General features: G+C 43.1%; 1 protein-coding gene and 1 long non-coding RNA gene across 2 annotated transcripts in view; one reads left to right on the top strand and one right to left on the bottom strand.

Annotated features, from left to right (window-relative positions):
• The window catches only part of ndrg2 (NDRG family member 2), a 78,848-nt gene that overhangs the window by 16,356 nt on the left and 34,625 nt on the right, over positions 1-27,867 (bottom strand).
• On the top strand, positions 14,787-15,398 carry LOC143736447 (uncharacterized). Its single transcript, XR_013203448.1, has 2 exons — positions 14,787-15,082; positions 15,341-15,398. It is a non-coding gene; the product is annotated as an uncharacterized LOC143736447 (long non-coding RNA).

Consider the following 27,867-nt stretch of genomic DNA (forward strand, 5'->3'; position numbering starts at 1 on the left):
CCCCCCAGCCGGTGGTGGAGGCATCCGTGAAGACTACAGCGTGCTGTAACAATGACAGGTCCGACCACAGGCAGAAGGTTTGCAGACAGGCCAGTGTGATTGTCTCCCAGTGAGTGCCGCGCTGCCAAGCCCATCTCGGGACTCGGCCGTGAAGGAAGCCGTCGGACCGGAAGTCATTCATTTCCAATGGAGAGTCGTACGGGAGCTGCGGGAAGTTCCGATCATACGCGTATGCGGAAAATACAGATCCGATTTGAGCTTTGGATCCGTTTAAATATCTGAACTTCTGCGAGTAGACCGTATGCGACCGGATGTGATGTATTCCATATATGTGAATAGAATTACCATTATTTTAACTCTTTAATGTTATTCTGTAAACACTATTTCTGTAAAATGTATTAATAATTATGGCAGAAAATTTTTTTTTATAATTATTAAATCCATATTTTTATTGATTACCTCTATAAAATCTACTATGATGTACAGTATTGAGGGTCATTTGTTTTGTGTGGATATATTCATCCATGCATTACATTCATTAAAATCATTAACTTTACTATTGTGAATAGCCGTGGGTGACGGTTGCTTCACGACCAATTTCAAGGTTGCGTGCGACTGACACTAGGGGGCGAAATGCGGCAATCGTATGCGAATGTCGTGCGCAGTGGAAAGGCGGCTTCAGTGTGCAATGGCAGACTAAATAAAAAATGGCTGCCAAAGTTAACACTGGGCCGAGGAGGCTTCTCCACAGGCCTGATAAGCCTTGCCGGTTAGACCAGACAAAAGGCATTTTTAGACTGTTTCGATGTCTAATTCCTGAAGGAATTGTTAATTTGAGTCTTTTAAATGGATCATTTGAACTCAGAAAAATAGTATCAATTCTGGAGAACTTTCCAGTTACCACAAACTGCACATGCAATTATAGAAATGTTTAGTGAATACAACAGTTTGGTACTCATGCACTTTGACTCCGTTTGTCTAGTTAAAAACACTCATCAAGTGTTAACCACATGAACTGAGTGTGAAGAGCTCATTGTTTAGTGTGATGTGCACAGATGCCTTTAAACCATCTATAACAGATGCGGCATCACTAGTATTGAAAAAAAAAATGGTGCATTTCCAAGAAACAAGGTGCTTTTTTCACACATGCCTCCAATAAATATCAGTCCAGTGATCGTCTCAAACACTGCTTTCTGAACTCCAGCTCAGACTCATCAAGACTCTTCATTTACACCAGCTCAAGATCGACACAAAGGTAAATCTGCAACCTAATCAAATGACTGAAACATATATATATATATATATATATATAAAAATGTTATGATATTATCATCTAGTTATTTCGTGAATGTACAGTACTGTCCATGGTTGAAGTTTTTTTTTTTTTTTTTTACAGCTCTTTCGGTGTAACAGGTGTAAAGCAGATTAATGTTTCTTTATTTCTACTGTTAAAATGAAGACAGGTGATGATAGATTGTGTGATTTTTTTTTTCATGAACTTGACTTCATACATCCACTAAAAATCACCAGCTAAGAAAGCAAACATGATGAAGAAACGTGGTTGTTAGACAAGATCATGCAGCATTTGAGACTCGATCTAATAATCACAATCAGATTTAGTATCCATATTAGCTTTATATGGCTACTTAATGGATAAAGTTCAAAATTAACATTCAACAGTAGATATTAATTTGATCAAAATGATGAATGTGGACCTTTTTAAGCACTTGTTCTAACTTTTTAAGTCAGAATTTCGACTTTGGATGTCATCATTTTAACTTTTAAATTTTTGATATGTCACAATCATATTTTCAATACAAGAAATTCTAAATTTTAAGTAATATTTTTTTTTCGTGGCAGAAATGGGCTTCCATAAATATTAGAATAGAATTAAAAAATGAAAGTTAGAAATAAATTAAATACATTTCAACTGAAGTACAAAAAACTGTTATGTAAATTAAAGCTAAATATACCCCCCCCCCCCCAAAAAAAGAAAGAAAAATATAAATCATATAATATAATATAAAAATAAAAGACAATTAAAAATATCATTAAATAGTAGTAAATTAGTATATTAAAAAATCTAAACAATTAAGGAGTGCTTTATGCAATGATGCAAAGCAAAATAATTACAGTAAAATGTATAGTTGAAAAAAAAACAAAAAAACAATAGGTCAACTATAGTCATTAAAAATACCTAAATATAGTCAGTAGTCTTATTAAGAAAATGTTGATGACTTCATGTAGTAACGTCCCAAACAATTGTGTTCGCACGGCTGGTGTTCGCTGTCTACTTTTCTAGCCTGCTCTTTTCTCTTGTTGTCAGGATGAGATCGGAGGCTCTTCTCGCGCTCCTCTTCATTCTGGCTCTCAGCGACAGAGCAGATTGTCAGAACCAGTATGAGACCTTCAGGAGAAGACATATTCTCCCAAATAATTTCAACCCCAGGAATATGAATCCTTGGGTAAACCACCTTGGGAACAATCATCTCTGTGGCCAAACCATGTCATCATTCATTCCTTCGAATCAGGAAAACAATATTGCACAAATCTGCAGTGGTGCTGGGACATGGTGGAAGGGACACTTGTACAGAAGTAAAAGACATTTACAAGTGTACATTGTCACCAGCCACTGGGAACAACAGAGGTGTGTCATAACTCAATGTACAGTGGGCAGCTATATTGTAATTGTTGCCTGTGATAGAAATTATCCTGCGCACTATCACGGACAAGAAAATGGGACAGGGCAGATAGTTAATTGCTATTAAACAGGATGACTTGTTTTCAATCAATGTGAGGAACTTTGTGGGGTTTGAAATAAATGAATTGCATTTTTTTAACTGCACATTTCAAAACATTGCTATGCCACATATATGTTTAAATCAGATCTGATTTCAAAAGCATTTCAAATAAAAGCTTCATTTGCAACGCACAGTTTGGTATCATCTCGGTTCTTTGTGATTCAATTATTTTGATCATCCTTCAGGAGTGACATGCAACAGTATCAAAAGTAATTGGACTCTTTTAGTCACGTGAATTCAAACATCCGATCCAATCTCCTCTTTACTAATGTCACTTTTCTTATCATGTTTGAAGTGTTGATGTGTTTGAATCAGATGGTGATTTTGGGATGCATGAAGCCAGCCTGTGTAAGGTTGAGAAGGTTTTTTACATCTTAAAGATGTAAGTAATAAACAAATAAATAAAAAAGGACACAACATTTTGCTTAAAGGCGAAAAATGGGTTTTGCGGTGTATTTTCACACCTCTACTTCCAGATAACTAAAGTACATTACGCACAAAATCAGTTGTTCCAATTTAGAAGACTTTAAGTATACCAATTTATACCAAAAGTACAATTGTGGGGTATTTATATTAAGTAAATAAATATGTAAATTTATTTGTAGTATACTTAGCATAAAATTGTATTAGAATAATGTATTTCAAATAAATTTGAGGATATTTATTTTTCACTATAGGGGCATTATTTATGTTTGAACAAAATGTGTATTCTAGTACATAGAATAGGATCATTTGCATCAAGACATCAGGATTTATGTAAAAGCCTTAGTACTGTATGTGTTAGATTAGTTATAAAAGATTATATGTGACCAGGTTTGAATGATGACATATACTGCAGGAAAATGCTGACCTCATACACACAAATGGTTCGCATGGGAAGAAACCTTGTTAAAACAATTTCACACATTTTTATTTTCCCACAGCACAAGTTACTGAAGAGGGAACTGAGACTTGTTAAGCAGATTCTAAACAAGCGCTCTAATCAACTTCTAAACAGGTAAACTGACTTTATGTTTTAATGAATTCAGAAAGTGTTTCGATATACTCAGATACATCTGTTTTAGGACATACATGTGTACTGTAAGAGCGGATGGTTAGAGTTTCTCTCAATTGTCAATTAGATGTAGTAGCAAGAGGTTTGCAATTACTGCACAGAATCTGTATGTTTAGCAGCAAAGCACTGGAGATGTGTGAGCACTTATGAACTATTCAGATAAAACTATTTTAGTTGAAAATATTTAAAGTTTTAAAATTTTGTTGAACACATATTTTTTTTCAGCTTTAATATGATCTGCTACAGATTTGGCTCAGATCTTCTTCAGACTGTGCTGGTAAAAATCATCATCAAGCTAAAGTTAAAAACATGACATTTGCTATTTATCATACCGTTGATTTGAACTTACAGAAAAGCAATGTGATGACAGCACCACTTACTGGTAATAATGAATAAATATATACACCATAATACCATGTCATTGAAATATTTAATTTTACTAGAAACGGTGTATTTCTATGAGTATTTTGAACTGAAAATTTGTTCAATCATCATCTAAACTGGCTCAGATTCTCACAAAACTTGATTAAAACTAAAATCTGTAAAAAAAAAAAAAAAAAAAAAACGCTTGTAAAATGTTCATGCATTTGGATAAATTCCATAAAGTCTACATAAAAAAACGTACCTTTTATTTATTTAGTTAGTAAAAGTGCCACATAAATTAAAATGGCCATTAAAAAGGCCACATTATGTCTGCTTACGGCTTTATTATATTGCAGAAGTTATTCATTAGTTGGTATCTTTTATTTTATTAACTATTTCATCTAACTGTGAATCATTAAACGTCTGTGTGTGTTTTCAGGATGAGATCTGTGTTTCTGATTGCGCTCCTGGTGACTCTGGTGTTCAGTGAAGGATTGGATAACGGCACTTCCAGCAACAATCAACCTGAAATGCTTCCAATAAGTCCCTGCCAGATACCTACTAATATCGACAAATACATTAATTTTGTAAGCAAACACATCCTCTTACTTGATTTCGATACGACACAGCTGAACAATTGGGGATATTACCTAGTAACAATGGGACTTTGTGACAGAACTGAGGTACAATCTTTTCTAAATATAGAGGACACCTATAAAATTACAAAAATCTGCAATGAAAAAGGCACCATATACTCAGATAATAAGTGCATAAGTACAGAAAAGTTTATAGTGTATGTTGTTAAGAGCACTTTGAGGACAAATGGACAATGTGATTATCAAATTCAGTTTGAGAACTCTTATGTGATTGTTGCTTGTGATGTCATTCATTACGTTTGTTTGCCTGTTCACTTTGAAGAACAAACTGGCACAGAACCACTCAAACGCGGTCCGATCTGCAGACATAAACAGTTTAACTAAGTTTAACTTTAGTAGCAAGTTAGTTCTACTTCATCTCTGTGGAACATTTCACAAAATCACCATTAGTTGGATTCAAACTTGCTCATAAGCTTCGCTTCTTTCATCTAACAGTACTATTGAGACGCTAGAAAGGCCATTTACAAATATAGGAAAGGAAAATATTATGTAATTGTTAAATGTGAGAACAATCTAGCTCACAATGAACACATTGAAAACAACAGATGTCTATGTGGAACACAGAAGTAATCTATTTTCTGCCAATGTGCGAGACTTCCGTATGATTATAGGTAAATAACTAGAAGAATGATACATTTTTATACACAGGAGAACAATTTGTACTACAAACCATTGTGTTTATGATTATATTAATGAAATGAAATAATATGATAAAAACACACCAGTTTGTAATTGTAGCTTTTTTGTACAAAAATGTTTTAAATTGGCTATAATTCAAGAAGCATCTCAATAAAGCTTTCTTTGCAGATCACGGTTCATTATTATAAAATTAATTGATCAAACGTATAGCTTGAAAGCAATGTGTCGCTTTGAATAAAAGCTTCTGCCAAGAGCACAAAATGTATCATCTTTTTTCATATATCACGTATCATATTTTGTGAAATAATTTTGATTATAGCAATTTTGATTTGATAGTATGGATATAGCATCTCTCATCATGTGATCTCGAATTCAGTTCTCTTTCATGTCTTATTGTGCACACACACACAATTGTGTCAAAATGTCCATGGTGTGGAGTATTCATGTAAATACAGATGGTTATGTCTCAAGTGAAAGTAAAAAGTTGGGTGCAAACCAGATGTGTATCAGTATAATGGATCTGTGCGTTTGGTCTTAAAGGAGCATTTCGCCCATGGGAGCATTAATCTTTATTGAAAGTGGGTCATATATATAGTCGAAATGTAAAATAAATTTCGAATTTGGTGCCTTCAAAGGGACTTGAGCTGAGGTTAAAGTGTCTTAAGTGTCTTGACCCGAGGTTAAAGGGACTTGCCCAAACGTTAAAGCGTATTGACCTGAGATTAAAGTGTCTTAAGTCTCTTGACCCGAGGTTAATGTGTCTTAAGTCTCTTGACCCGAGGTTAAAGTGACTTGACCAAAGGTTAAATTGTATTGACCTGAGATTAAAGTGTCTTAAGTGTCTTGACCCGAGGTTAAAGTGACTTGACCAAAGGTTAAAGTGTATTGACCCAAGATTAAAGTGTCTTAAGTGTCTTGACCCGAGGTTAAAGTGACTTGACCAAAGGTTAAAGTGTATTGACCCAAGATTAAAGTGTCTTAAGTCTCTTGACCCGAGGTTAAAGTGACTTGACCAAAGGTTAAATTGTATTGACCTGAGATTAAAATGTCTTAAGTTTCTTGACCCGAGGTTAAAGTGACTTGACCAAAGGTTAAAGTCTATTGACCCAAGATTAAAGTGTCTTAAGTGTCTTGACCCGAGGTTAAAGTGACTTGACCAAAGGTTAAAGTGTATTGACCCAAGATTAAAGTGTCTTAAGTCTCTTGACCCGAGGTTAAAGTGACTTGACCAAAGGTTAAATTGTATTGACCTGAGATTAAAGTGTCTTAAGTGTCTTGACCCGAGGTTAAAGTGACTTGACCAAAGGTTAAATTGTATTGACCTGAGATTAAAGTGTCTTAAGTCTCTTGACCTGAGATTAAAGTGTCTTAAGTCTCTTGACCCGAGGTTAAAGTGTCTTAAGTCTCTTGACCCGAGGTTAAAGTGACTTGACCAAAGGTTAAATTGTATTGACCTGAGATTAAAGTGTCTTAAGTCTCTTGACCTGAGATTAAAGTGTCTTAAGTGTCTTGACCCGAGGTTAAAGTGACTTGACCAAAGGTTAAATTGTATTGACCTGAGATTAAAGTGTCTTAAGTGTCTTGACCCAAGGTTAAAGTGACTTGACCAAAGGTTAAAGTGTATTGACCCAAGATTAAAGTGTTTTAAGTGTCTTGACCCGAGGTTAAAGTGACTTGACCAAAGGTTAAAGTGTATTGACCCGAGATTAAAGTGTCTTAAGTGTCTTGACCCGAGGTTAAAGTGTCTTAAATGTATTGACCCGAGGTTAATGTGTCTTAAGTGTCTTGACCCAAGGTTAAAGGGACTTGACCTGAGGTTAAAGTGTCTTAAGTCTCTTGACCCGAAGTTAAAGTGACTTGACCCAAGGTCAAAGTAAAAAGAAAGCTAAAAGGCTTAAGAAAACTTTTTAAATAACATCAAATTAAAAGTATATTTACTGACACCATTTTTTTTTCTTTTGAAATCAAACGGAACGGGAGAACATGATTGCTATTAAACAAGATGACTTGTTTTACTCACTGTGAGGCTGAAGAACTATATGTGCTGTTCTTAAAAATAATTAACAGTACATGTAAAAAAGTTGCTATGCTACATACATGTTTAAATTTGATAAACATTTCAAATAAAGGATACCTTTGCAGTTTAGTATCATGTCTATTCTTTATGATTCCCTTATTGTGATTATCTTTCAGGAGTGAAATGCACCAGTATCAAAAGTAATTGGACTCTTTTAGTAACATAAATTCAAATCTGATCCAATCTCATTTAATTGGATGCTCCGGGATCTTTTCCCTTCACTAATGTCACTTTTCTTGATCATGTTTGAAGTGTCGTGTTTAAATCAGATGGTGTTATGGTGATTTATTGATTTGTATGAAGTTTTCTGTACGAAAACAGTGTTTTTTCACTCCTCTACCTAATAGTAATATCAGCTCAGTGGCGCTTTCTGACCTTCGGCTCAGACTCAAAAATACTTTTTCATTTGTACGAGCTCAATAATGGCACAAAATAAATCCTGTTCAAATGCAGTTTAAAACTCATACAGGATGATTTACTATGCATCTGTTTTAAAATGTTATTCTAGTAAATAGATACAATAGGATAATTTGCATCAAGATATTAGGCTTCACATTATAGCTTTAGCACGAGTTGGATTAGTTATAAAATATTAAACTTCACCAGGTTTGAATGATCGCACACTGAAGTCTACATTGCCGGAAATGCTGACGTCAAACCCAAACGTTTGCATGGGAAAAAACCTTGTTAAAACAGTTTCACACATTTGTGTTCTCTCACAGCACAGAATACTGAAGAACTGAGACTCGCTGAGATCTAAACAGGTAAACTGACACGTTTGTGTAAAAAAATTAAAACGTTTTTTAATATACTCATATCTGTTTTATGATATTTGCTGTAAATGTTTATGGTTTGTAGTTTTTGCACAGAATCTTTATGTTTAGCAGCCAGTCACTGGTGACCCAGTGTGAACACTAATGAACTATTAAGATTATAACTATTTCTGCTATAACTTTTGAATCAAATCAAAACCAAATTCTGTAATTTTCCAAACTCGTCCTGCAGCTTTAATATGATCTGATACAAATTTGGCTGTGTTGATAAAATTCATCATCAAATTAAAGTTAAAATTATAAAAATTAGCTAATTTTGATAGTTACAGGGAACCAAGCTTACAGAAAAGCATGTATATTTCTATGAATATGATTTTTTTCAAGGTAAATCATTAACCTTACCTTAACCTAACCTTACTAATGGAAACACTAATCACTGTTATGGTGACTTCAAATGAAACAGAGTTAAACCTCTGTTAAAGGTGTTCTAAGTGATGTCGGGTGACATCACTTCTTGTTGACGGTTAAAGTATTGTCAAACAAAACGAAGGCTAGCTAGACCCTCCCTCCTCCTCATCCGCGCACTAACCCCCCAAACCCTTCTTGTCGGTTATTGGCTGGAACAGTTTGTTATGTTTCGTGGTGCGGGTTAGCCCAGCTTGTTTTTGTTGCCGTTTGTGGAGCCTGGGGTGTCTGCAGAGACTGTGTTTTTTTACAGTGTGTTCAGGGGACAGGCAGCTAGCGGATAGTGAGGAGATGTTTGTTGTATGTGACAAAAAATGTTTTGGCCTAAAAAACGCGTGTCATCGCTTTGAGCCCCTTTAATTCTCAATAAAACTTCTGTAGACGTCTGACAGAAATAAAGTCAGTCTGGTTAGTAATAAGTGAAGCTGGTAATGCTGTTTGTGGAATTGTTTAATCCTCCTCTGCTGAGATCTTCACAGATGTAATGTCTTCTTTTCTCTTCAGTACTCCATATTTAATATACACAGATTTTTTGGCTATGATAAGGTCCAGTTCTGGTTTATTTCTTTGCTCTTGGCTGACATGTGGCATTGCTATGCAGAGATGTAAAGTCCAGGTTCAGAAAGTAAAAGTCCTCCTCAGTATTTTGTTCCAATCACATGGATTTGCTAATTCAGACAGGAGACAGAACTAATTAGTGAAATCAGTTGACTGAGTTCATAGGTGGAACAAACATATGGCAGGACTATTACTTTCTGACCCCTGGACTTTCCACCTCTGAATATTTGTGAGGTATGACATGCAAAGAAACTGTTTTAGACTCTTAAGAGTCACACTTAAAATGTATGAACATCATTTGCTTAGATCAAGAGTCTCAAACGCTTCACTAATGTCTATTTTCTTCATCATGTCTGAAGTGTGTTTGAATCCGCTGGTGTTTTGGGGATATTTAGAGGATGTTTGAAGCCATGTGCTCTCCTGTCGATTGTTTCCTGATTATTGATTGATCGCCCCACCTGTCCTCCCTCGTTACCTGCTCTTGTTTGCCTCCCTATTTATTCTCCTTGTGTTTGCAGTCCTGTGCTGGATTGTTGTCTAAGGTACCCTCATGCGAAGTCTTGCTTCCCCCACAGGGCTGTTTTTGTTTTATTTTAAGCTTAATAAAACCTAGTGATGGGGAAACTGAGGCGTTCTGAAGCATTTGAGGCTTTCATCAAACTGTGCCAAAAAAAAGTTAATTATTCGAAGCTTTTAACACAATGTGCATTAGCGACATCTGGTGGTCAGAATATTATTTTTTTTTTTGTCCACCATATAAATCACAGCAGAGCAGAAAAAGTCGTTGACGTACAAGTCTGGGATCATTACAGTTCTGTCATCTAAATTAATTTATGCCACTGAGACCACAACTCGTGTCATGTGTACCCTGGTCAACAGATTCACTTTGGTCGAAAATATACAAGTATGTGATCATAAACACTGTTTAGGATAGATAGTGTGGACATTGAGTGTGTCTAGTGTAAAATCACAAACCTGGCTCTCCATTTATTCCAGTCCAGATAGGGATAACCCCAACTTAGTTATTCGGGTTATTTTTTATTTCGTATGAATATTTTGTGATTGTTTTAATTCCTTTTCTGGGTGAAGGACTTTGAATTACCATTGGGTATGAAATATGCTATATAAATTAACTTACATACAAAGTTTGCTAATACTGCTTCAACTGCTTCTGGTGTGTTTAATTATGGCTAGATAAACTCAACTGGACAGATTGGACACCTTACCACACTGCTTCAATTTGATACTGAAATACTGAAAAAAAGGGTTAAATATACATAATTTAACAGTATTATAAATATAGTTAAATTGTTTTGTGTTGAACAATTTTAAAAAGTTAATCATATTGTGTTTAGCATTTTAACATTATTGAATGTGACTGTGTTTGACAACTGAATTTACTTGCTCTTAGTAACCTCATTCTTTTTTTCAGATTTCAGAGAACCTGCAGGAAAAGAGGAAGTATAATCTGATGCAAGACAGATTTTGAAAACTTGAACCGTTAGACCTCTTGCAGTTATAATTACATCAGACTTCAGAAAGTAATGCTTTTTTTAACAAAGATTTTTATTTTATATATGTTTGTCATTGTTTGTGTTAAACTGTTAAGTAAAATAAATTGACTTAACTGCTAGAAAGGTGTCATTTATATGTTAAGGTTTTTCCCAAACTTTGAAATGGTCAGGAATTTGTTGACACCATTGAAGTGTAGCTGAAATATTAATGTTGTTTCATCATTAACTTGGTACATCAGATGGCAACCTTGTTTTATGTTGACATCCCATTTCAGTATTTGTATGGTTTCAACAAAAGTGATTTAGAATCAACATCACATTGTACCATTGATTGAAAAATATTACCAATGGTGATTCAACAACATTACCATTGATTATTTCTGTTCATTTCAATGTTAATTCAACATCGGTGATTCAATCAGTAATGTATGTTCAATAGCATTACCAATGCTTTATTTTGCTGAAATCTTACCATTGTTTCAACATTAAATGTGGGTACAAAAGTGATATTAAACCAAAATCACTTCATAATGTTGATCCAATGACTTTATCATTGATTTTTTCTTGAAATCTTACCATTGTTTCAACATTAATTGCTGGTGCAAATATTGAACCAACATCACTTTGTAATGTTAATTCAATGAAGGTAGCATTGACACAACAACATTGACTCAACATTGTTTCAATGTTAGCTTGCTATCTGAGTCTTCTCTCACTCCTATTCATTCTGGCTCTCAGCAACAGAGTGGATTACTAGAACAATAAGCGATATGCCAACTTTAACAAAAATCACATTCTCCCTGGGTTTCCAACAGATGATGAAACTGCCTGGGTGAAATACCTATAGTGGACAATACTCTCTGACAGAACTCCAGTACAATCCTTCATCAATGACACGATAGTTAATGTAAAACAAATCTCTAACTATACCAAACTATAACTATACCAAAAGCAGAAGACTCTTTGAAGTGTACAATGTTACCAGTAAAAACAGTTCATTAGGTCAACACATTGAACACATGTACATACCCTTGCTATTATGAAGCATGATTTATTTTAACCTCAATGTGAGGGAAGAACTAAATTACGCTTGTGATGTTGCTTTTTAACTATTAATTAACACGAGAATGAATCTCATTGGTTCTCATTGGTTGACACAGTTAACCACCAGATCCTCCTGTCAATCCTAAAGATGAAGGGCATCTCGGGAACTGCACTCCAATGGTTCGAGTCTTACCTCTCAGGTAGGTCCTTTAGGGTGTCGTGGAGAGGTGTGGCATCTAAGACCCAACATCTAGCTACTGGGGTGCCTCAGGGCTCAGTGCTTGGACCACTCCTCTTCTCCATCTACATGACGTCACAAGGATCTGTGATTCAGAAACATGGCTTTTCCTATCATTGCTACGCTGATGACACACAACTCTACCTCTCATCCAGCCTGACGATCCGACGGTCGCTGCTCGTATCTCAGCCTGCCTGACAGACATTTCTGGCTGGATGAAAGACCACCACCTTCAACTAAACCTTGCGAAGACAGAGCTACTTGTGGTCCCGGCCAAACCAACACTCCATCACAACTTCTCCATTCAGCTAGGCTCGTCATCCATAACTCCATCAAGGTCAGCTAGGAACCTTGGGGTTGTAATTGAGGATCAGTTGAAATTCACAGACCACATTGCTAGAACTGCCCGGTCCTGCAGATTTGCCTTGCACAACATTAGGAGGATCAGGCCCTTCCTTACAGAGCATGCTACACAACTCCTTGTCCAAGCACTTGTTTTATCCAGACTGGACTATTGTAATGCTCTCCTGGCTGGTCTTCCAGCTTGCTCTGTCAAACCTCTACAATTGATCCAGAATGCTGAAGCCAGAGTAGTCTTTAATGAGCTGAAGAGAGCACACGTCACTCCTCTCCTCACAAAATTGCACTGGTTGCCAGTTGCCGCTCGCATTCAATTCAAGGCACTGACGTTTACCTACAGAACAACCACTGGCACTGCTCCCTCTTACCTAAACTCATTACTTCAGACTTACGTGCCATCCAGAAACTTGCGCTCTGCTAGCGAATGTCGTCTTGTGGTACCATCTCAAAGAGGCACAAAATCTCTTTCTCGGACCTTTACCATGACTGTTCCCTGTTGGTGGAATGATCTGCCTAACTCAACCAGAGCTTCTGAGTCAGTAGCCACTTTCAAGAAACTGCTGAAGACGTATCTTTTCCGGCAGCACTTGATTCAGTAGTACTAACACTTTCTCTTCTCTTCTATTCTATTTAAAAAAAAAAAAAAAAAATGCACTAAAGTTAAACTGAGAGGGGTTATAGCACTTACGTGTTGTTGTCCTACTGTTAGTTTAACTGCTTCTATTGTTCTCAGTTGTATGTCGCTTTGGATAAAAGCGTCTGCTAAATGAATAAATGTAAATGGTTCTTGCTTAAATCTCTTTATCGTATAAATTGATTGTGCCTAAATTTGGAATATAATTATATGGATTAGTTTTCCGATGTCTTTATTATCTTTTTTAAGCATCAAAATTGTAGACGTGTATGGAGGGACAGAAATCTCTCAGATTTCATTTAAAATATCTTAATTTGTGTTGGTACGACATGAGGGTAAGTAAATGATGACAGGATTTTTAATTTTTAGGTTTAATTATATTGTTAGACCTGCCTGACAAACGCAAAGCACTGTTAATTTAATGTGTACCTTTGTTCTATTTGTAATCTTTTGTCCTTATTTTTGTTTCTTTACTTGTTGTTAGATTTTAGTCAACTAAATCTATTACTATATTCTATCGACTAACATGCATTGGTATACATCTTATTACATCTAATGACATGAACCCCTGGTTTCAAAGATAAGGCTTAAGTTAGTCCCAGACTAAAATGCATGTTTGAGCTGTTTGAACTGAAAACAACTTGAGTTATCTTAAAATGTATCAGTGCCATTTTTTGTCTTAAAGATGCACAACACTAATGTTTTTTTTTTTTTTAATGCACATATATAAAAGCTACTTAAAATGCCTAATTCAACTACGGACTAATCCTGGCTTAATCTAAACCCTGTCTGTGAGGTCTTAGTCGACTAAAACGAGACTTAAACTAAAACAATTCAGATGACTAAAATATGGCTAAAACTAAAACATTTTAGTCAAAAGACTACCCTTACAAAAAAACAAGATTATTTAGGTGTGCTATTAGTATACTTGTTTTAAACTACAAATAAGAAAGTATACTTTCTACTTTTTTATGTACTTCTCTGAAATATACTTAAAATTTCACTTAAGTATACTTGACTTATACTGACAAAAAAGTATATTTGGCCTTTTTCTGTACTCAGAATATTTAATTATACTTTTTTAGAATATCTCAAAAGATTAAGTATACTTGGCCTCTCTTTTGATTGAGTAGCCTTAAATACTTTTGTTCACATAGTTTTACATACAGGGGGTGCAGAGTGCAAAAATAATGTATAAATAGTAAACTTTAAGTATGATGTGATGTTCACTTAAAGAAAACTTACAAGGACACGTTCAGTATAAAACTACTAAACTAGTAGTTTACTGAGAACATACTGAAGTGTACTTTCATAAACTAAAAAAAATGTGGGACAGGTAACTAACAATTGGTAAATCTATAAGTTCAGTTGTACAGTTGCAGAAAAACGAAGAAACGTGGTTGTAAACTAGTTATTACACATAAATTATACTTTTATACATTCAAAATTGGGCCAATTTAATCCCAAGTAGTGTTAAAACAGTACACTTACAAGTTTACTACTAGTACATTGATATTAGTATACTTACTACATAAAGCATGCTTAAAAATACACTTGAACTTTACTTAAGCATACTTAAACAAATTAACTTGAAGTATACTGTTCATCTTTTATTATTTCTTAGGTGCCACTTTTGGCTATTCTTGTCTAAGACTGCCCTTGTTTAACTTATTTTCGTTATGTGCACACATGGACACACTTATACACTCGCACACAAACAGAAACTCAAGACATGCTTATTATTATAGGTTCATATGCCATATATGGTAGGGGTTTATCATTGAGTACTATGATTGGATTGTGGATGATTCTGCTTGATCTTGTGTATAAATATGACCGTTCTGCCGTAATAAACACGAGTATGTTACGGTCTCTGTGTCTGCTGGATCATTCTCCTGAGATTGAGGTGCCTGTTTACAACTGATGACTGATAGCTTAGATTAGATAGTCTACTTGAAAATTAATCTGACATATAATCTGAAAACTAAATCAAAATTTGATGTCAAAATTTAATGTTGAGCTTTAGTATGAGTTATATTAGTTATACAAGATTAAACTTCACTGAATGAAACGCTGCAGTAAATGCTACTGTTAAACACACAAGCGTTTCACATCACAAGAAACCTTGTTAAAACAATTTCACACTTTTGTTATTCTTTCACAGCAGAAAATACTGAAGAGGGAACTGAGACTTGCGTTTTAAACGAGTGCTCTGCTCAACTTCTAAACAGGTAACCTGACACCATTTTGTGATTTAGTTTTCTGTTAAAATGAAGCGTCAGATCTGTTTTATGATATTTGCTGTAAATGTGTATGGTTTGTAAATATTGCACAGAATCGTTATGTTTAGCAGCCAATCACTTGTGACACAATGTGAGCACTAATGAACTATTAAGATAATAACTATTTCTGCTATAACTTTTGAACCAAATGAACTAGAAACCAAATTCTGTACTTTTCCGAACTCGTCCTGCAGCTTTAATATGATCTGATACAAATCTGGCTGTGTTGATAAAAGTCATCATCAAATTAAAGTTAAAATTATGCAATTAGCTAATTATGATAGTTACAGGGAATCGAGCTTACAGAAAAGCAAAGTCATGACACTTAGCAAAGTGGTGGCATTAATAAATAAATATATGTACAGTATTTGTACAAACATGTCATTGATTATATTAAATTACAAACTGTATATTTCTATAAATACTTCGCTTTTTTTCAAGGTAAATCATTAACCTTACTGCCATTTTTAACTGATTAGACTGATGAACAAAGTTTGTCAAAACTTCAACAAAACTGCCTCAGATTATTACAAACCTTGATTTTCAAAACCGTTTGCCTGTAAAATGTTATTGAGTTTGGTTCATTTCCACAAAGTCTTAAGAAAATAGCATTTAATTTGTCTAGTAAAGGTGCCGCATACTAATCAAAAGTTATAAAGCTGTAAATATTGGTGAATCTCTTCATAATCGTTTGAACAATCTGTCCTAAAAACATCTCGGTTACGTATGTAACCCTCGTTCCCTGAGTAGGGAACGGAGACGTTACGTCGGATGACGACGAATGGGGTTTCGCTTAGAACACCTATCGACTTCGAGTATGACAAAACGAGCCAATGGCAAAGAAATGCCATGGGTCTGCGGAATTTGCATAGCGTATCTCCGCCTTACCTCGTGGGTATAAAAGGAGGACGCCGGCAACAGGCAGATATGTTTCTTCGCTGAGGAGCCAAGACTGAGCTCAGGCAATCCCCGCGGTACAGCGGAAAGTGTCAGGAAGACGTAACGTCTCCGTTCCCTACTCAGGGAACGAGGGTTACATACGTAACCGAGACGTTCCCTTTCGTTGTCACTCCGAGTTACGTCGGATGACGACGAATGGGGTTACCAGTCTAATCACGCCACCTTCTCAGCTGTCTTCCAGTGCCCTGCGTAAATCTGAGATCCCTGTCGTGAGACTGGCACGGACGAAGGACTCCTATTTAGCACAGGAATACCAAGGTACACTGGGGAGCATATCCCAAAGTTTAGGGGAAATATGCAATTACTGCCAACCCAGAGGGGGGGGGGGGGGGGGGGACTTAGAGAATACACATATGACCCGAAGGAGACATATGGAGAACACTGGGGTGTCCAGCCGCAGGTGGAATATTTCAACCCCAGGGGTGGCAAGGTGGCTTGCCAAGGGAAAGACACATGCTCAAAGAGGCTTACAGTGGAAATACACATGTGGGGGTCGCTCAGAGGAGGGACCATGCACACGGGAGGCACCTAGCCGACACGCCGGCAATAGACACTGGCGCCGACGTCAGGAGTGCTGGAGGAGCTCAGGGCTTCCGGGGAAGCTCACCTGAGGAGAATATCGCACGTATCCAGTCCGTGGAGTGGAATGGCGAGCAAGCGAAGACACCTGAGCGGGTCCGGTACTAGCTGGTTGAAGCGAGTACACGAGAGGACACTGGCTCCACTCGGAGATTAAAGAATCTGGCGAATGTGTTAGGTGTCGCCCAGCCTGCAGCTGTGCCGATGTCTGTTAGCGAGGCGCCATGCACTAGAGCCCAAGAGGATGCCACACTCCGGGTGGAGTGGGCAGTCACACCAAGGGGGCACGGTCGACCTTGCTGCTGGTATGCCAAAGCAATGGCGTCCACTATCCAGTGAGACAACCTTTGCTTTGAGAGAGCCTTTCCCTTCAGCTTCCCACCATAACAGACAAAGAGCTGGTCTGAGGTCCTGAAACACTGCGTCCTGTCTACATAGGCGCGGAGAGCGCGTACTGGACAGAGCAGTGCAAGGCTGGGTCTGCCTCCTCCAGGGGCAGCGCTTGCAGGTTCACCACCTGGTCCCGGAAGGGAGTGGTAGGAACCTTGGGCACGTATCCAGGCCGGGGTCTCAGGATCACGTGAGAGTAAGCCGGCCCGGACTCCAGGCACGCTTCGTCAACGGAGAATGCGTGCAGGTCCCCTACCCTCTTGATGGAGGCCAGTGCAACCAGGAGCGCTGTCTTCATAGACAGGAATTTAAGCTCGACTGATTGCAGGGGCTCAGATGGAGCACTCTTCAGGGCAGTTAGAACCACTGAGAGGTCCGAAGAGGGAACGAGAGGAGGGGGGCGTATTTAGTCTCCTCGCTCCTCTCAGGAACCTGATAACCAGGTCGTGCTTCCCCACCGACTTACCTTCGATGAGGTCATGGTGTGCGGCAATAGCGGCAACGTAGACCTTCAGGGTGGAGGGAGACAGCCTTCGCTCCAGCCCCTGTTGAAGGAAGGAAGGCACAACGCTGATCGAGCAACTCCGGGGGTCTTCTCGGTGAGAAGAGCACCAGCTGACGAAGAGGTTCCACTTCAACGCATAGACGTGTCACGTGGACGACGCCCTAGCGGAAGTGATGGTAGCCACCACCGCTGGTGGTACGGTACTCAAACCTGCCTCGTCCCATCAAGGAGCCACACGTGGAGGTTCCAGAGATCGGGACGAGGGTGCCATAGGTGGCCCCGTCCCTGAGGAAGAAGGTTCTTCCTCAGAGGGATCGGCCAGGGAGGTGCTGTCGCGAGGAGTACTAGTTCGGAGAACCAGGTCTGGGCGGGCCAGTATGGCGCGACCAGAATGACCTGCTCCGCGTCCTCCCTGACCTTGCGCAAGGTCTGCGCAAGAAGGCTCACTGGGGGAAACGCATACTTGCGGCCCTGCGGCCAACTGTGCGCCAGAGCATCCGTGCCGAGCGTGCCCTCGGTCAGGGAATAAAACTGGGCGCAATGGGTCGAGTCGTGGGAGGCAAACAGATCTATCTGTGCGTCCCCGAACTGGTCCCAAATCAGCTGAACCGACTGGGGATGGAGTCGCCAATCTCCCGGGAGGGGCTGAAGCCGTGAGAGCTCGTCGGCTGCACAGTTCAGGGCTCCGGGGATATAAATGGCATGAAGCGACCTCAGATGCTTCTGACTCCATATGAGGAGGTGGCGGGCGAGTTGCGACATACGGCGGGAGCGTAGACCACCTTGATGGTTGATGTACGCTACAGAGGCGGTATAGTCTGAACGGACTAGTACGTGTTGGTTCTTGAGCACGGCCCGGAAGCGGCGCAAAGCAAGACGTACGGCCAGCAACTCGAGGCAATTGACGTGCCAGAGGCGTCGGGGTCCTGTCCAGGAGCCCGCGGCAGCACGTCCATTGCACATGGCACCCCAGCCCGTGGAGGAGGCATCTGTCGTTACAACAACATGCCGCGAAGCTTGTTCCAGGGGCACTCGGCCCGTAGAAAACTGAGGTTCGACCACGGGGTGAAGGTCTGACGGCAGGTCGGAGTAACTGGTACTCGGAGGGTGCCGTGTTGCCATGCCCACCTCGGGACTCGGTCGCGGAGCCAAAGCTGAAGCGGTTTCATATGAAGCAATCTGAGCGGCGAACCACGGCTGCAGATGCCATATGCCCCAGGAGCCTCTGAAGAAACTTCAGTGGAACCGCACTCTTGCGCTTGATAGTCTCAGGCAAGTCAGCAATGGCTGAGTGGAGAAGGCGACCAAGTCCATACCGAGAAAAGAGCTCCTCTGCACGGGGCAAAGTTTACTCCTTCCCCGGTTGACCCGAAGGCCCAGACGAGCTAGGTGCCGAAGCACTGGGTCCCTGTATTCGCAAACCTGGTCTCAGGAGTGAGCTTAAGACAGCCAGTCACCGAGATAGTTCAGGATGCGAACCCCGTGTTCCCATGGAGGAACAAAGGCAGCCTCAACAACCTTGTGAAGGCGCGAAGAGACAGGGCTAGCCCGAATGGGAAAACAGCGTACTGATATGCGCGCGCCCTGACAGCAAACTGTAGGTATGGTCTGAATCGAGGGAGAACGGAGACATAAAAGTAGGCGTCCTTCAGGTCGATCGCTGCAAACCAATCCTGTGGCCGCACACATCCAGAAATGCGTTTGGCCGGGAGCAACTTGAACGGCAGCCTGTGAAGGGAGCGGTTCGGACCAGGATTGGCCGTAACCCACCAGACTTCTCCGGGACAAGGAGGTAGGGGCTGTACCCCTGGACCTCCTTTCGGCTGGAGGAACAGTCTCAATCGCACCCTTCGCCAGTAGGGTAGCAACCTCCGGTCTCATGATAGGGCATAGCCATCGACCAAAGTGGAGCGGACTCCCCTGAAGTGGGGAGGAGACCGTGCGAACTGAATCGTATAGCCGAGCCGATGGTTCGCGCGGAACAGAAGGGAAGCTCTAGGCAGGCTCCCAACTGTGCCAGCGGTGTCGAGAACCACAGACGTCCCTCCGGTGGTGCAGCGAAGCGGAATGACCGGCCCAGACGTGGACGGCATAGCGGCCCGGTGTGGGGGCAAGGTCAAAACCGCACCCTGACAGAGGAGGCCAGGGAAGGACCAGCGTTCCACAGGGGCCTGCTCTGTCAAGGGTCTGGCGACAGAGGGGGACAGGGGCGAAGCGGTCGTGGACGGCACGCCGTGTCAACCACCTCCAGGACAGAGGGGGACGAGGAGAGCACGGCATGTGGGCGGCGCTCTGTGTCGTCCGAACTCTGTGTGCTCAGAGACGGGAGAGTCAGTTCTTTGGAGAATAAGGATTCTTCCCCGGCCCTCACCCGGGGAAAGGAGTGGTCCTGCTACCAGCTCCTGGAAAGAACTGAGTCCCATCTCTGAGGAGCCCATCCCAAGAGCGCCGCTTAACCCGGCGTGTAGCGGGGGGCGGGGCTGGAGAGGACTGTTTTGGCGTCCGACCGCGGCCTCCAGAGCCGGCCCGGCTGAGCGGGCGGGATGGGAGCCGCGGGGGAGCGCCCACGGCGGTGGGCAGACCGAGGGACCTGAGCGGACGGCGGGGCCGTCGGGACAGAGTCAACCTCAGTCTGCTCCATCCCCGAGGAGCCCGTCTCAGGAGCGCCGCTTAACCCGGCGTGTAGCGGGGGGCGGGGCTGGAGAGGGGCTGTGGCGTCCGCCCGCGGCCCCCAGAGCCGGCCCGGGTGAACGGGCGGGGTGGGAGCCGCGGGGGGGCGCCTTCGGCGGTGGGCAGACCGAGGGACCTGGGCGGAAGGCGGGGCCGTCGGGACAGAATCAACGTCAGTCTGCTCATGAGCGGCTGAGAGCTGTTGGTCAAGCCCTCAACCGCACCGCCGGAGAGGCCGACCTGGGATATGGGAATGTCGGACAGACGGGTCCGTGCGACATCCAGCACATCAGACAGGTTCAGCCACAGAATGGTGAGCATCACCTGACCCAGGGAGCGTACGGCCACTTTCGTCACTCGGAGAGCAAGGTCAGTGACGGCGCGCAGCTCAGTGAAGAGCCCTGGGTCAGTCCCGCCCTCGTGCAGGTCCATGAGCATCTGGGTCAGCCATGGCATGCAGAGAGGCGGCTGCCAGTCCCGTGGCACTACAGGAACTCGCCACAAGCGTAGACGAAAAAAATACAGGCCACGGGCGGGTGCTTAGGATTGCGCCGAGAAGAAGCACTCTGAGGACACATAGCATCGCAACAGAGCGTTCAGCCGGGGGAACCCCAGTGTACCCAAGGGCAGCGGCCCCATCGAGGGGAGGAAAGGCGGATGAGATCAGCGAGCGGTCCTGAGAAGACAAGGGGGTCTTCTAGGACTTCGAGATCTCATCATGCACGTCCGGGAAGAGAGGTATTGGGGTTTGCCACGGATGAGGGTCGGCGGCCTTACCCAAAACCAATCGTCCCAGGAAAGCATGGCCGTCATCTCCGGATCAGACTCAGGCACAGCCGTATGCACACCGGAAGGTGGCAGCTGTGACGAGCCCTCACTTCCAGAAGACTCAAGCCCACCTAGTGATGCTGCAACAGACATGGCATCTTCCTCTGTAGCTTCAACTGAAACACGCGGGCCACCAGAGGGTAGACTCGTGGAAATCAGCAGTTCACTAGCGGGCACCGTCATTGAAGAGGGGGGCTGGGGTCACGGACACGTAGTCGGCGCCTTGTTCCAGACCGTAACCCTCAGGTCACCCTGGCCACCAGCCGAAGATCGGGGGGTGGATGAGGGGACTCTCACTCTTGCGAGTTCACCGAGTCTCGACCTATATATGACGCGATGATCACGTTCCCTTGCGAGAACATGAGTCACCCACGAGCGCTGTTCAAGCATGATCAAACACACTAGACAGCGCTCGTGCCCATCAGAGTACGATACCAGTCCGCTGCAACCAGAAATGCACGGGCGAGCCGTCTTTAAAAAGACGTGCCGCGTGCGAGCTCTTTTATGAGAGGAGAGAAAAAAAACTCCGCGATGTTGAAGCGCACAGGGAGACACACACACACTGGCAGATTACTGCACAGATCAGCAGGCACTGTGAGCTCGCTGCAGATCGCCGTCACACCAACACCGGAGAGAGAAGCTCGTCTCGTAGAGAGAAGTCAGAGATGACTGTGGAGTGAAGAAATACTCTTGGCTCCGAAGCGAAAACATATCTGCCTGTTGCCGGCGTCCTCCTTTTATACCCACGAGGTAAGGCGGAGATACGCTATGCAAATTCCGCAGACCCATGGCATTTCTTTGCCATTGGCTCGTTTTGTAATACTCGAAGTCGATAGGTGTTCTAAGCGAAACCCCATTCGTCGTCATCCGACGTAACTCGGAGTGACAACGAAAGGGAACCAGAATGCAATGAGCAAACAACCTACGTATGAGCCTGGGTTCTCCCAAGGTTTTTTTTTTCTCCATTGGGTCATTTGATGGGGTGTTAGGACACCATTAGGTCACTGGATGGAGTTTTTTCGGTTCCTTGCCACTGTTGCCTTTGGCTTGCTCAGTTGGGGATATTCAAATTAATTAACCAATCATACCATTGATCAGCTCTACCAAACTAGGATGTCTTTTTTTCCAGTAATAAACAAACATTGTTAAGTTTTTTTGATTGATACTGTGAAGCAGCTTTGATACAATCTGTATTGTGAAAAGCGCTATATAAATATATTTGACTTGACTTGACTTGACGTATGCATTTATTCCATTGAAGAAATAGTTGATTAGCTTGCATCATTATCTTTTTAACTACTGTGAATCTGTAAAGGTCTGTGTCTCTTCCAGGATGAGATCGGCGGTTCTTCTCGCGCTGTTTTTCACGCTCAGCGATGGATCGAATAACGTCAGTTTCAGCAACAATGAACCGGAGGTGTTTTCAGACCTTTTTTCTAACCGGGTACAACCCTGCGAGAGATCTCGAGATAACAACGGATATAACAGGTTTAAACACAGACACGTGCTCTCGAGAAGTTTCAACACCAGTCGGGCACAAGATTGGGAACGTTACTTAACAAGAGAGGGTCTTTGTGGCAGAGAACTTGTGCAATCCTTCCTCCGTAAAAGAGACGGCAATAGCGTTGTAAGAATCTGCAACGGACGAGGCAACGAAGACACAGGAAACCAGTGCATCAGTAAGAGAAGGTTCGAGGTGTACATTGTTCGAAGTACTCGCAGAAATGGACGGTGTGTAGTTCGGTCTCCCGTCGAGTCTAAGAGTCGTTATGTGACTGTGTCTTGTGAGGTCCTTCAAAACCGCTGTTTGCCTGTTCACTACGTGAGACAAACTAGATTTAGACCATCCCGACTCGGGCGGACCTGCAGACCTTAGCAGATGTGCACTTCAATGTATGCGGGATTTATTTAGTTATTTACTGTATTTTCACACTGCTAGTAAATGTCACAAATAATTACAAAGAAACGGCAAGTACTGTAGCACAATGAATTAGGCTAAATATGAAATTTGGAAGTTGAAAGAATTAAATCGTATTTTCATGTAAAATTTACTCTAATAATCTGTTTTATTTACAACTTTGAACAATAATACAGTTCAACTTCATCTCTAAATGCTGTTTGCCAAAAGCAATCTAATCTAAGTCGAATGCAAACATTTATAAGCTTCGCTTCTTCCATCTAACAGTATCAGCGAGACTCAGTGTACGACTGGAAATGTAGGAAGGGCAGATATTATGACAAAACAATCTAGAAGAACTCAATAAGGCTTGAAATGTTGCTTTGACATTGCTATGCTTAACAGATGTTTAAATGCTAAATGCATGTTTAGCATCTCAATAAGGCTTTCTTTTTACAGTTCCGTATTATAAAATGAACTTGTTAAATGAATAGCTTGAATGCAATGCGAGTCACTTTTTTGAATAAAATCATCTGATAATCCATTAATGTCTCATCTCACTTCTTTTGTCAAATTAGTTTGATAACCTTTAAAGTAGTATGATATACAATTATGCCAAAAGTATCTCTTTTAGACGTTTAAATCAATATCTTTTCAATCATGTGTTTCATTCTCATTTTTAATGAGGACAGAATCTCAAAAAAAACAAAAACTGCAACTAAATTGTGCTTGATGGCAAGAAACACATTTTCGGTTTATTTAAAATAAAAATAAAACTTATTTTCACACCTCCCTTTTTTCCACCCAATAAGTATCAGTCCCGAGACGCTTATAAACTTCAGCTCAGACTCAACGAGACTCTTTCGTTTACACGAGCTCAAGAAACACAAATGTTCGCAATAACGTTTTAATGCGCATTTTTAGAATTTATGCACATTTTGGCATTTTTTTTGCAATATCCTAGAATGTGTATAAAAATCGGTGGATGGAAAAAGCTTATGATTAAGACAAATCTCAGAGAAAAAAAGGCCAATAAAATGTGCTTAATGGCAAGAAATGTGCATTATCAAAAAAAGAAAAATGCAGGGTTTTCACATGCCCCTTTTTTCCACCCAAAAAATATCAGTCCAGAGACACTTTCTGAACTCCAGCTCAGACTCAACAAGACTCTTTCTCAAACTCAAGAATTACAAAAAAGGTAAATCAATGTTCAAATATGCTGCAAAATATAAATCCTACAGGTTAGACATTGAATGATCCGCTGTTGCCTCTGCTTTGATTAATAACCTCATGGAAATCTACTACACTTCAGGTCTTATCTTATGTAAAAGCTTTAGTTAAAGCTCCAGTAGGTCACTTTTGTAAACAAATATTTGTTAAAACTGTCATTATGTCCTGACAGTAGAATATGAGACAGATAATCTGTGAAAAAAATCAAGCTCCTCAGGACCACTGGGAGGAGCCAATAGCCATTTGCAGAAATACACCGCTCCCGGTCAGAAACAACCAATCAGAGCCAGGAGGAATGTCTTAGCAGTGTCAATCACGCTCGTGTACGCGCTGATCACCCCTCTCTTGCACAGCGCGAGCGTACCGTCGTTCGTGACTCTCCTGTTCAAACTCGTTCATCCAAATGAACAAATCTTTTTTCGAGTCATTTCGTTCATTCAACGAACGAAATGACTCGAAAAAAGATTTGTTCATTTTGAACGAGTCTTTTTCGGATTCATTTTGTTCATTCAACGAACGAAATGACTCGAAAAAAGCTTTGTTCATTTTGATGAACGAGTTCGAACAGGATTACGAACGTGCATCACAGGACAGAGCAAGGCGAGCATTTGTGCTTATAAAACTTAAAGTTTTGTATTTATTTTTGAAATGACCGATCGTTTCGCTAGATAAGACCCTTATTCATCGTCTGGTATCGTTTCAAGCCCTTTGAAGCTGCACTGAAACTGTCATTTGGTCCTTGAAACGTTTGTGTCCTATTGAAGTCCATTAAATGGAAAAAAAGCCTGGAATGTTTTCATCAAAAAACTTCATTTCTTTTCAACTGAAGAAAGAAAGACATGGACATCTTGGATGACATGGGGGTGAGTAAATTATCAGCAAAAGTTTTTTTAAAAGTGAACTAATCCTTTAACGTTATCTTACTAGCTATTTATAACTTATAGAAAGATTGCAACGTTATAAAGTTACATGTATTGCAAAATACATAATGATTTGAGGACCAAGTTTGTAGTCAAAGTATGGGCAGGCCATAGTCAATGTAAAGCATATTGTTGATGTTTCGTCCCTATTAGTGTATGTTCCATAACTGTTTATAATCCGAGCTGTGGGGGGAGGAGCTGTGGGGGAGGAGCTGTGGAGGGAGAAGCTGTGGAGGGAGGAGCTGTGGAGGGAGGAGCTGTGGGGGGAGGAGCTGTGGGGGAGGGGCTGTGGGGGGAGGAGCTGTGGAGGGAGGAGCTGTGGGGGAGCAGCTGTGGAGGTAGGAGCTGTGGGGGAGGAGCTGTGGAGGTAGGAGCTGTGGGGGAGGAGCTGTGGAGGGAGGAGCTGTGGAGGGAGGAGCTGTGGAGGGAGGAGCTGTGGGGGAGGAGCTGTGGAGGGAGGAGCTGTGGGGGAGGAGCTGTGGAGGGAGGAGCTGTGGGGGAGGAGCTGTGGAGGGAGGAGCTGTGGAGGGAGGAGCTGTGGGGGAGGAGCTGTGGAGGGAGGAGCTGTGGAGGGAGGAGCTGTGGGGGAGGAGCTGTGGAGGGAGGAGCTGTGGGGGAGGAGCTGTGGAGGGAGGAGCTGCGGAGGGAGGAGCTGTGGGGGAGGAGCTGTGGAGGGAGGAGCTGTGGGGGAGGAGCTGTGGAGGGAGGAGCTGTGGAGGGAGGAGCTGCGGAGGGAGGCGCTGTGGGGGAGGAGCTGTGGGGGAGGAGCTGTGGAGGGAGGAGCTGTGGGGGAGGAGCTGTGGAGGGAGGAGCTGTGGGGGAGGAGCTGTGGGGGAGGAGCTGTGGAGGGAGGAGCTGTGGGGGAGGAGCTGTGGAGGGAGGAGCTGTGGAGGGAGCTGTGGAGGGAGGAGCTGCGGAGGGAGGAGCTGTGGGGGAGGAGCTGTTGGGGAGGAGCTGTGGGGGAGGAGCTGTGGAGGGAGGAGCTGTGGGGGAGCAGCTGTGGAGGCTGTGGAGGGAGGAGCTGTGGGGGAGGAGCTGTGGAGGGAGGAGCTGTGGGGGAGGAGCTGTGGGGGAGGAGCTGTGGAGGGAGGAGCTGTGGGGGAGGAGCTGTGGAGGGAGGAGCTGTGGAGGGAGGAGCTTTAGAGGGAGGAGCTGTGAGGGAGGAGCTGTGGGGGAGGAGCTGTGGGGGAGGAGCTGTGGGGGAGGAGCTGTGGAGGGAGGAGCTGTGGGGGAGGAGCTGTGGGGGAGGAGCTGTGGAGGGAGGAGCTGTGGGGGAGGAGCTGTGGGGGAGGAGCTGTGGAGGGAGGAGCTGTGGGGGAGGAGCTGTGGGGGAGGAGCTGTGGGGGAGGAGCTGTGGAGGGAGGAGCTGCGGGGGAGGAGCTGTGGGGGAGGAGCTGTGGGGGAGGAGCTGTGGAGGGAGGAGCTGTGGGGGAGGAGCTGTGGAGGGAGGAGCTGTGGAGGGAGGAGCTTTAGAGGGAGGAGCTGTGGGGGAGGAGCTGTGGGGGAGGAGCTGTGGGAGAGGAGCTGTGGAGGGAGGAGCTGTGGAGGGAGGAGCTGTGGAGGGAGGAGCTGTGGAGGGAGGAGCTGTGGGGGAGGAGCTGTGGAGGGAGGAGCTGTGGGGGAGGAGCTGTGGAGGGAGGAGCTGTGGAGGGAGGAGCTTTAGAGGGAGGAGCTGTGGGGGAGGAGCTGTGGGGGAGGAGCTGTGGAGGGAGGAGCTGTGGGGGAGGAGCTGTGGGGGAGGAGCTGTGGGGGAGGAGCTGTGGAGGGAGGAGCTGTGGGGGAGGAGCTGTGGGGGAGGAGCTGTGGAGGGAGGAGCTGTGGGGGAGGAGCTGTGGGGGAGGAGCTGTGGAGGGAGGAGCTTTAGAGGGAGGAGCTGTGGGGGAGGAGCTGTGGGGGAGGAGCTGTGGGAGAGGAGCTGTGGAGGGAGGAGCTGTGGGGGAGGAGCTGTGGGGGAGGAGCTGTGAGGGAGGAGCTGTGGAGGGAGGAGCTGTGGGGGAGGAGCTGTGGGGGAGGAGCTGTGGGGGAGGAGCTGTGGAGGGAGGAGCTGTGGAGGGAGGAGCTGTGGGGGAGGAGCTGTGGGGGAGGAGCTGTGGAGGGAGGAGCTGTGGGGGAGGAGCTGTGGGGGAGGAGCTGTGGAGGGAGGAGCTGTGGGGGAGGAGCTGTGGTGGGAGGAGGTGTGGAGGGAGGAGCTGTGGAGGGAGGAGCTGTGGAGGGAGAAGCTATGGAGGGAGGAGCTGTGGAGGGAGGAGCTGTGGAGGGAGGAGCTGTGGGGGAGGAGCTGTGGAGGGAGGAGCTGTGGAGGGAGGGCTGTAGCGCAGCAGAGAGCAAGGGGGTTGGACCTGTAAGTTGTGCTTGTTCAAATTTTCAGGTCAACATTTTCTCAAAACTCCCTACTGCAGCTTTAAGCTAGTTTAGTAATAAAACATATTT

Source organism: Siphateles boraxobius, unplaced genomic scaffold (assembly GCF_051911475.1).
Source record: "Siphateles boraxobius isolate OS27281-9 unplaced genomic scaffold, OSU_SipBor_1 130, whole genome shotgun sequence".
Lineage (NCBI taxonomy): Eukaryota > Metazoa > Chordata > Actinopteri > Cypriniformes > Leuciscidae > Siphateles > Siphateles boraxobius.